The sequence below is a fragment of the Taudactylus pleione genome, unplaced genomic scaffold (assembly GCF_031769625.1).
Source record: "Taudactylus pleione unplaced genomic scaffold, aTauple2 ptg000214l, whole genome shotgun sequence".
Taxonomy (NCBI): Eukaryota; Metazoa; Chordata; class Amphibia; order Anura; family Myobatrachidae; genus Taudactylus; species Taudactylus pleione.
In genome coordinates, this window is record NW_028284616.1 from 3,302,091 (window position 1) to 3,311,679 (window position 9,589).

Here is a 9,589-nt window from a genome sequence, read left to right on the forward strand (position 1 = left end):
AAACTGGTACATCTGAGGCTTCCATCCAATAAAAGACAATTAATTGAGGCTATAATTGTCTCATGGCACCACATAATAAAGAAGGAAGAGCTCCAAACATTGGTTGGCTCAATGCCACGTCGCTGTGCTGCTGTCTTGAAAAATAAAGAATACCCAACGAAATACTGATAGTGACCCTAAGTGTTGTTTTAACTGCATAACTTCCCTTGTAATGCAAATATTTGACCTCTGTTTATTGTGTTGAATTCAGCATTAAATTCCTTTCATTTGATATATGAATCATTGCACTGCATGAAGTGTAACAGTTTTTATAAGTATTCAAAGTTGAAAAACAATCAAATTTCAAAAAGTGTCTGCAATTTCGGCCACCACTGTGTGTGTGTGTTAATTGATAGGGGCCCCCACGCATTTGTTGCCCAGAGGCCCCCACAGACCTTAATCCGGCTCTGACTCCTGCTCTCCCCCTCACATCATGTCACTGTGTGTTACCAGCCCAGAGATCTGACCAGTCTCCACTCCACACTCTCTGGTGTATCTAATACAGTAGGTGCCGCCAGTCCCTATTAGACACCTGCACTCCTCATAGCATACATGCCTACCCTCCCGGTTTTCGCGGGAGGCTCCCGATTTTTCAGGTAACCCCCCGCACCCCCGGAAGGGTAGGCATTTCTCCCGCATTCTGCCCACTTCCTAGAGAAGTGGGCAGAATGGGAAGATTTTCAGCGGCGATCACAGGTACCCGAGTAGGGGGCAGGGTTTAATGACACGATTCACCATGAATCGTGTCATTTAGCCCTGCCCCCTATTTAAATTTAGGCCAAGCGCGGCAATTTGCAGCGAAGGGGGCAGGCTTAATAATGTGACCCGTCAGGCTCTGCCCCCATCACAGCCCATCTGCTTGTCCTCCCCAGGCTTCTCCCAGGGAGGACAATGAAAAGATAGGCAGCTATGCCTCATAGTCATTTGTGCTACCAGCTCAGTGATCAATCTCCTCCCTGCATCACAACAAATTCCATGTATGCACACACAAAACTATAACCACACGCTCATCTTTGCACAGTCCTTCCATCAGTGCTTGTTTAAAATGAATGATTCAGCCTAAAATATTATTTTGTCTCTGACAGTGGGAATGTGGGCCGATTTAGAGTTGTACATAAACCCAATGGTTTACACACAAATACGATGTTTGATCGATGTGCAGGATATTTACTGCGCATGTGCACTTTGGAGGGAAGCGCCGTGAGCCCCTCAGCCCAGCGCAAACACAGGGAGGGCGTGATCAGTGTGATTGCTATCCCCACAGGCAGAGAAGACTGCAGCCCAGCACAAAGCAGCATGTCCTGGGCTGCTGACAAGTAAGGGGGAGGGGAGTGGTGTCGGACCTGGGCCCCCACCGTGCCCCTCCAACAAGCCCTGTCCCGGGTAACTAGTACCCACCCTCCCCCTTCTTGGCACCCCTACCCACAGGGATGTTTTGGCAGATTGCAAAATAAAAAAGAAAAACATTTTTTGGGGACACACTTGTATAACAAACACTCTGATCAGGGGCAGAACTATGGGAGACAATGGAGGCGCCTGCCGCCGGGATCCAGCTGTGAGGGGGCACCTCCTCCATTGTCCACAAATATTCACCCCACTTAGGGCTGTAACTATGTACCCGGAGTGTACTGTCATGGCCGCCTAATACATGGCACCTATTCCCAGCACCTGAGAAGCCACCATACACTAGTGGAGAGCTCCATGTCAGACCATCAGCTGCTGCCTTCGTCTATCTATAGCCTGTTTGCATGCGAACTGCTATATTACAGTGTCAGCGGCTGTAACGGGGAGGGGGGGGCACCAAATTATAACTTGCCTCCGGGCATTTGGGATGAAGTTACGCCACTGACTCTGATGTATTATGTTTAATGTAGAAATGAAAACATATACTTTATTCATTTATCTTATAATAAGTAGGGATGTGCAGGCTCGGTTCCGTTCGTTTTTTTTTACCGAATCTTATTGGCTATCCAAAACTCGTGACAGCTGAAACCCAATAAGATTCGGGGAAAAAAACCGAACGGAACCGAGTAGAACCGAGCCTGCACATCCCTAATAATAAGGGTTGGAGAGATTACTTTATTAGAGTGGACCCTGTTGCTAATAGCATTGCAGGGAGGCGCAGTCTGTGCAGATGAAAGCATCTGATAAATGAAATACCTGGGATGATTTGTGATTCCAAAAGTGCTGTACAATCTACAAATAGTATGATACATCTAATTGTACAGTCAGGACCAGACTGATTGAATGATGCACATTTCACCTGTCCAACGGAGGCTTTGTCAATCTATAAAATATGTATATAATATCTCCTAATTATCAGTACCAATGCTTTATACTATTTTATCCAATATTTTTGCCTAATTTGAATAAGGTATTGCCATTTATATCTCAAACAATATGCTATATTTTGTAACTTTATCATTTATGGCAATTATTGATTTTAATATTTGTCACTTTTTTTTGTTTTGTCTGAGTGAGGAACACCTTCAACCACTCACTAAGGGAGTAATATCTCCAAACCTTTTTTAAGATAAATGAATAAATGTTTTAATTTCTACATTAAAACCTAATTATCTCGTTTACACTAGGGTGTCCCCAAAAAAAGTTTTGGTTTTTTTTGCAATCTGCAAAAACTTCCTTGGGTGTACTTTGCATACCAAAATTTAGGGTTGAACCACCAACATCATTTAATTCACTACTTTAGGTTTTCCTTAAATATTTAAATGATTGTTGGTTATATATTACTATTTTTTTTCTACCTGTTATATTATAGATTTCCCTACAAACTTTAAAAAACTCTTACATCCTGTGTGGAATTCTTTACCAAACCCCTTTCCCCTCCCCTGTTTCCTTACCACGATGGAAATAACAGCTAATCTGGCAAGCCGGCTCACAACTTGGCCTGGCAAAGCCGCATCACGTCTAACCACTTTGTGCCAATATTAGTGATATATATTTTTAATACATTGTGAAGATAAATGTGTTTTTGTTTTTTGTTTTCTTACGGTGATAAGTCATCATAAAATGTTATTACATATTGCCACATAGGGGCTGTTCACAATAAATAGGTTCCAATATCTTTGATGAATTTTATGTCTGATGAAAGGAACAGATCAAATTCTAATGCCCTATGTTTTTAAAAAAATATATATTTCTTGATTATATATCACTTGATGGTGGCAGATTATACATATGGGGTTTATTTACTAAGAGTCAGGTTCTAAAACCCTGCACTACCGATCGTGTTTATGCCCGAAATGTAAAAGCGCGATTATTTTTACTAGCAGACATAGATGGTAAAAGCAATGCTCTACTAAATTTCTGGCATAAACACGAATGGAAGTGCAGGAATATAGAAATAAATTCCATTGTATCAGAATGACTTTTTTTTTCATAAAGATATAGCATGATAAATATATAGAGTTCTTGTAATGTGTATTTTTTATTATAGTGAGAGAACATAAAATATCAGATTTGCAATTACATAACATATGTCCTTATATGTCTATAGCGATGGCAGCTTCCCACGTGGATGGGCTCCGCTCTCCTGCACTGCCCCAGAGACGCTACAGAGGGGAAGACCAGCCACAATGCATGCTGCAAGGTAGGTGGCTTTCAGCTAATGACACTACTTTTTTCAATGTATCTAGTTTTCAGTGTTGTGGAACTATAAAGCACAGCATGTCCTGTCAGATGCCAAGCTGGAACTCCAAAATAACTGTAGAGCCATAGGTTACATGGGCAGTTTCACCATTCCTGGTACCTGAATGCACCTTAAGAAATGGGCACTGCTCATACAGCATGTACTGTGTGCTTGTGCCCATGCACCACCAGCTGTGCTCCTCATGGACTTCTACCATTGCATTATACCAGTGGGCCCTTCATGCCCCAGTTCCACACTGCCCCTCATATATATTTTTTTCTTTACTATTTGAACGCCTCTGTGTGCCGGCCTGGCCCCATCCCCACACAGTATGGGAGACTGGGTACTGTAGCATGCACTTGCTCTGGGTGGCATCCACACTCCACCTCTGGTCACAAATAAGTCACAAATGGTTTTACATCAGGGACGGGTGACATTTGCTCGCCAGGGCCAGTCCCATGTAAAATGCCTTGGACTGGGTCACTGATATTGCTAATACTAATAGTAAAGAATATCATGTAAGTTATACTTGGTCAGTTATTGACATCACTTGTCTGTAAAGTAGACTCCAAGCCAAGCACTCAGGCTCAGACTTGTGTACAACCCTCACACACTCATTCTATATTCCAGAACGGGGTGTTTAGCAGCATAGAATAGTCTTGTTCTAAGCAAAAAATATATTTTTTAAATCTTTGTGGAAAGTGTTACACACAACTGGCATGCTGAGCGGGTTATTTATGTATATGGGTACATGGCATATTGGAGAGGTGTATGTTAATGGCCAAATGTGGGGTTACCTGCTATTGTAGTTACAGCAGTGATGTATTGCTGGCAATTATAGGTCCAGATTAATGTTTGTTGGGCCCCAGAGCAGCTAAGTTGTTGGGGCCCCTACTGATATCGTTTTTTAATAACATTGTCAGTATATCTTATTGACAATTTTAACGTGTAAATACTCCCAGTACCACAAGTGTGTTATACACAGTGTAGTGCCCCCAGTTCCCATTATGCCACACAGAATCCTCAATCCTCATATGCCCCCCACACTGGTGATTGTGTGTTTGGCCCTGGTATGTTGAGGCGCCTTGGCAACTGCCCCAACTGCACTGTTGTCACTCTGGCTCTGCATTACTGCATTGTATAACAGCCATCACTGCCTTTATAATGCACCTCTCTTATCGCTATTTATTTTGATGTGCAGGGTTGGGGTGATGGTAAGTATTTTCCCTGGGTGACAGCCTAGATATGCCCCTGCCAGTACAGAGCTGCACATTATCAGAAGAGGTGCTCATTCTGGCCTTCTGAGGGCACAGTGTGTGTCCTGGGAGGTTGGAACAGCATCACCAAGCCCCTACCCAAACTTTACTATGATGCTTGGCAGTGCCTGATCCACTGCGCAACATTCAGACATGTTACATTGGAACAAAATAAGCCCTCCGCAATCTGCCAAACTATGCCCGATCTGGTTGAAATATTGTCCCTTTCAGGCATTGTAACTTGGGGCAGTTGGGCAGTATGCTATTCTGTCCCTGCTCACTCCTAATCACAGTCTGATACTTCCTTTCATACAACTATTTGCCTGTATGGCTGCTGCTAATGTCTGTGTGATGACATCACAATGACCCATTGTTACACAATAAGTGGTAACCAAGGGCAGGACACTACAGCTTATCCTGTTGCGTGGTCCCCCCTAGAGCAGGAAGCGTTGTCTGGAGCTGATGGTGTTATTGATAGTTGGGTTTTAGTTATTATAGTTTTATTATAGTTTTATCTTTTTAGCATAGTTTAGTATAGTTTTAGCTTTTTAGCATAGTTTAGTATAGTTTTAGCTTTTTTCTTTAGTTATTTTAGTACCTATAGTAGTTTCTTAGTGTCAAGTTTTAGGCAGTTTTCTTTTTAGTATAGGTTTAGGAATATCTTTAGTTTAGTATATTAGTATTTTAGTGTATATAGTGGTAGGAGAGGAGGGAGGAGAGAGTAGGGAGGAGGCATTGGGTGCAGTCATGAGCTGTTTCCCATTTAAGTTTCGCTGGCCCTGCTTTAGGAGAAAGGTAAGTGCGCTGTTATTGTTATTTGTTATACTCTGTTGTTTGCACCATTAGGATTTTTTATGGATCTCAGTGGGGCGGAGCTCAGCTGAAAGTGGGCATTTCTGGGCATAGAGGGTGGGGTTTATCCCAATTTAGTAGGTGTAAATGTTGAGAGGCATCTGTGCCCAAGTCTGACCACTAAGGTGCTATGTATCATTATTATTTATGGCATTGCTGTAACATTGCTGACTGGCTGCGATAAGAGGTCAGCCCTTGGCTTATAATACCAGTTGCAGATCCATTAAAATGGGAAGAAGAGCAGAAATATAAATGGTTGTTCTAGTCTCTAAGAAGCCCAGCTCATGTACCTGTATGCCTGTAACGTGGGGCACTAATGAGGAAGTGTCATTCTCTATCACACTGCTTACACCTACACATGAGAAGGGCCCCAGGGTAATGTCTGTGTAATATAACTAATGCTGTAAATACATTATTCTCTCTCTCTTAGAGCCGCCGTGGGGCCCAGTTGGCGGAACAGGCTCAGAAAATTAAGGAGCTGACCGGTAAGAGAATCATCTTACCTTCTATGTTGTACACACGTGTGACAGGGAGAGATGTGTGTGTGTGTGAGTTTAGCCATGATTGCTCTATACCATTCCAGTTGGTATTTCCCAGTTAACTAGTAATACAAGGAGGGGACAGATTCAGCAGCATTCTAGCAGAATAAATAAAAACCAGTTGCTCTCCACCTACTTCCACAACACTCCTTATCTCAACCCAATGGGACATAACCTGCTCCATCAACCTATCCCTATTGCATGTAGACAAGCAAATCACAGTAACTATACACCCTCCCAATAGTAATAAATCACTCTATATAGCACATATAACATGGCTTATCCATGTTCTGAGCTGATGTACATCTGTATAATGTTACTGCATGGCCTGTAACCATTTATACTAGCGATATAATATATGTAATACAGGTTGAGTCTCCCATATCCAAAATGCTTGGGACCAGGGGTATTTTGGATAACGGAATATTCCGTAATTTGGAATATTTGCATATCATAACGAAATATCTTGGTAATGGGACCCCAATATACACACAGAATACATCTATGTGTTATATACACCTTATACACACAGCCTGTAGGTAATTTTATACAATATTTTTAATGATTTTGTGGCTCAAGCAAACTTTGTGTACATACATGAAATTCAGTTATGTTTCATATACACCTTCTACACATAGCCTGAAGGTAATTTTATATAATAATTTAAATAATTTCTGCCTTTAGACAAAGTTTGTGTACATTAAACCATCAAAAATCAAAGGTTTCATTATCTCAGTCATGCCAAAATTATTCCGTATTTCGGAATATTTAGATATGGGAGACTCAACCTGAATATGGATTTAAGAGGAGATTGAAAAAAAAACTAAAAACAACAAAAACAAAACAATGATCATTTATATATGGGGATTGGAAAATGCCATTACAGCTGCTGCCACCTGTCTCTGACAGCCGTCCCTACAGGTCCTTATTGGATATGTTATAGAGTCTATGTGACTTGATGTGGTTTTTCCCTGCATCTCATAGAGGTACACAGGAATCTAACGATGTTCAGTCTACCGTAATATTTACATGCGAATGCAACCTGACACCGTGAGATGCTAGGCGGCCCTTACCTTTATTTGAATGAGCCCCTTTGGAGTCCATCTACTCCACGTGACCTGTACTCTCCCTGCTGCTGTACAGGGCTGACATACTGATAGGAGTTGGGCTGTAAAGAAGGGACATTCTCTGAAAGGGTCCATGTTCCATCCTTACAGAGTAGGTGCCCTGTGAAGATAGACAATCCCTTTAAGAAAATGTTGATTTTAATGGTCTACTTGGTTTGCATTTGCCTGAGGAGTATTTTGTAGATATAGAACATAGGGAGAGATGTACTAAGCCATGTAAAGAGTGGAGGATGTGCCCTGGCTTGGAACAGATGTTATCAGATTGTGACACGTTGTGAACAAGGTCATGCACCATTTAGGCCATCTGGATAAAACACCACCTTATATGGCTCACCGAATCTGTATGGAAGTGCCCACTGTTTTGTTTGCGTGACTAACATGAGTGACAGGTAATGTCCTCTGTATTGCGCCTCAGAACATTGCCTCTGTTTTTTGTAGCGCTGTGTAGATTGTTGTATTTCATTAGAAACAAATAAAACATATTATGGAGTATGATGGCTCAGTCTGATACTCTCTTGTCCTAATACACAGATAAATTCCAGCAACAGGAGAGAGAAATCCTTGCTCTCATCATGCAGAACTGTGAGGAGATGTACTCAATGCACAAGGCCCACCAGCTGCAAGAGACCCTGCTGAGAGAGGAGATGAGGCAGCTGCGGGAACAGGTCAGATGCAGATCTATCTATACATAGTGTTTTCTCTTTAGGTAGAAGAGGGCAAGATTAGTAGATGGTGAATTACACTTGGCCCAAGCGCCTCCTTCATTTCCCTGAGAGCTTATTTGCACTAGTTTAGTCCCTATGGACCTTTTGTGGCCCTAAGAGCTTCTCGCGTAATTAGAAAGTACATACAGAGTGCCCTCACTTATCTATGCTTCTAGGGGGGACAAAGCTAGATGAGGGGGGATGCAGATGAAATCCCAGCTGTCGAGATGCTGGCGCTCTGATAGCTGGTGTCGGAGTCCTGACACCAGTCAGAATCCCGACCGTCGGCATCCCGACAGTAAGTAGTAGGGTTAGGGGGAGGGTTAGGGGTTAGGCAATAGTGGGGGGGTTAGGGTAAGGCACTGGGGGGGTTAGGTTTAGGCACTAGGAGGGAGGTTAGGAGTAGGGTTAGGATACTTACCAACAGGTGTTATTTTATAATAAGATTATAACTAATAATATATATTATGTTACTGCATTTAAACTGTAAATGTTATTCCACACTTTGTGTATTGCAGGCTGTTAGGGATCAGGAGATTGCGGTGGAGAGGGCGTGTGCAGGTAAGGAGATAACAGGTATATTTCTGTTGTGCCACATATAGGTGACGTGTTATCTGGGTTTGCTAAGCAATATTTTCCTTCCTATAATGTTCCTAGGAGCATGTAACATCACTGACACCTGACCTATGTGCCCATCAGGCTCTGGTTACCAGTGGCATCACTGAGGCCTGACCTGTGCCCATCAGGCCCTGGTTACCAGTGACCTCACTGAGGCCTGACCTATGTGCCCATCAGGCTGTGGTTACCAGTGACCTCACTGAGGCCTGACCTGTGCCCATCAGGCTCTGGTTACCAGTGACATCACTGAGGCCTGACCTATGTGCCCATCAGGCTCTGGTTACCAGTGACATCACTGAGGCCTGACCTGTGCCCATCAGGCTCTGGTTACCAGTGAACTCACTGAGGCCTGACCTGTGCCCATCAGGCTCTGGTTACCAGTGACCTCACTGAGGCCTGACCTGTGCCCATCAGGCTCTGGTTACCAGTGACCTCACTGAGGCCTGACCTATGTGCCCATCAGGCTGTGGTTACCAGTGACCTCACTGAGGCCTGACCTGTGCCCATCAGGCGCTGGTTACCAGTGACCTCACTGATGCCTGACCTGTGCCCATCAGGCGCTGGTTACCAGTGACATCACTGAGGCCTGATGTATGTTCCCATCAGGCGCTGGTTACCAGTGACATCACTATGGCCTGACCTGTGCCCATCAGGCTCTGCTTACCAGTGACATCACTGAGGCCTGACCTATGTGCCCATCAGGCTCTGGTTACCAGTGACCTCACTGAAGTCTGACCTGTGCCCATCAGGTGCTGGTTACCAGTGACCTCACTGAGGCCTGACCTGTGCCCATCAGGCGCTGGTTACC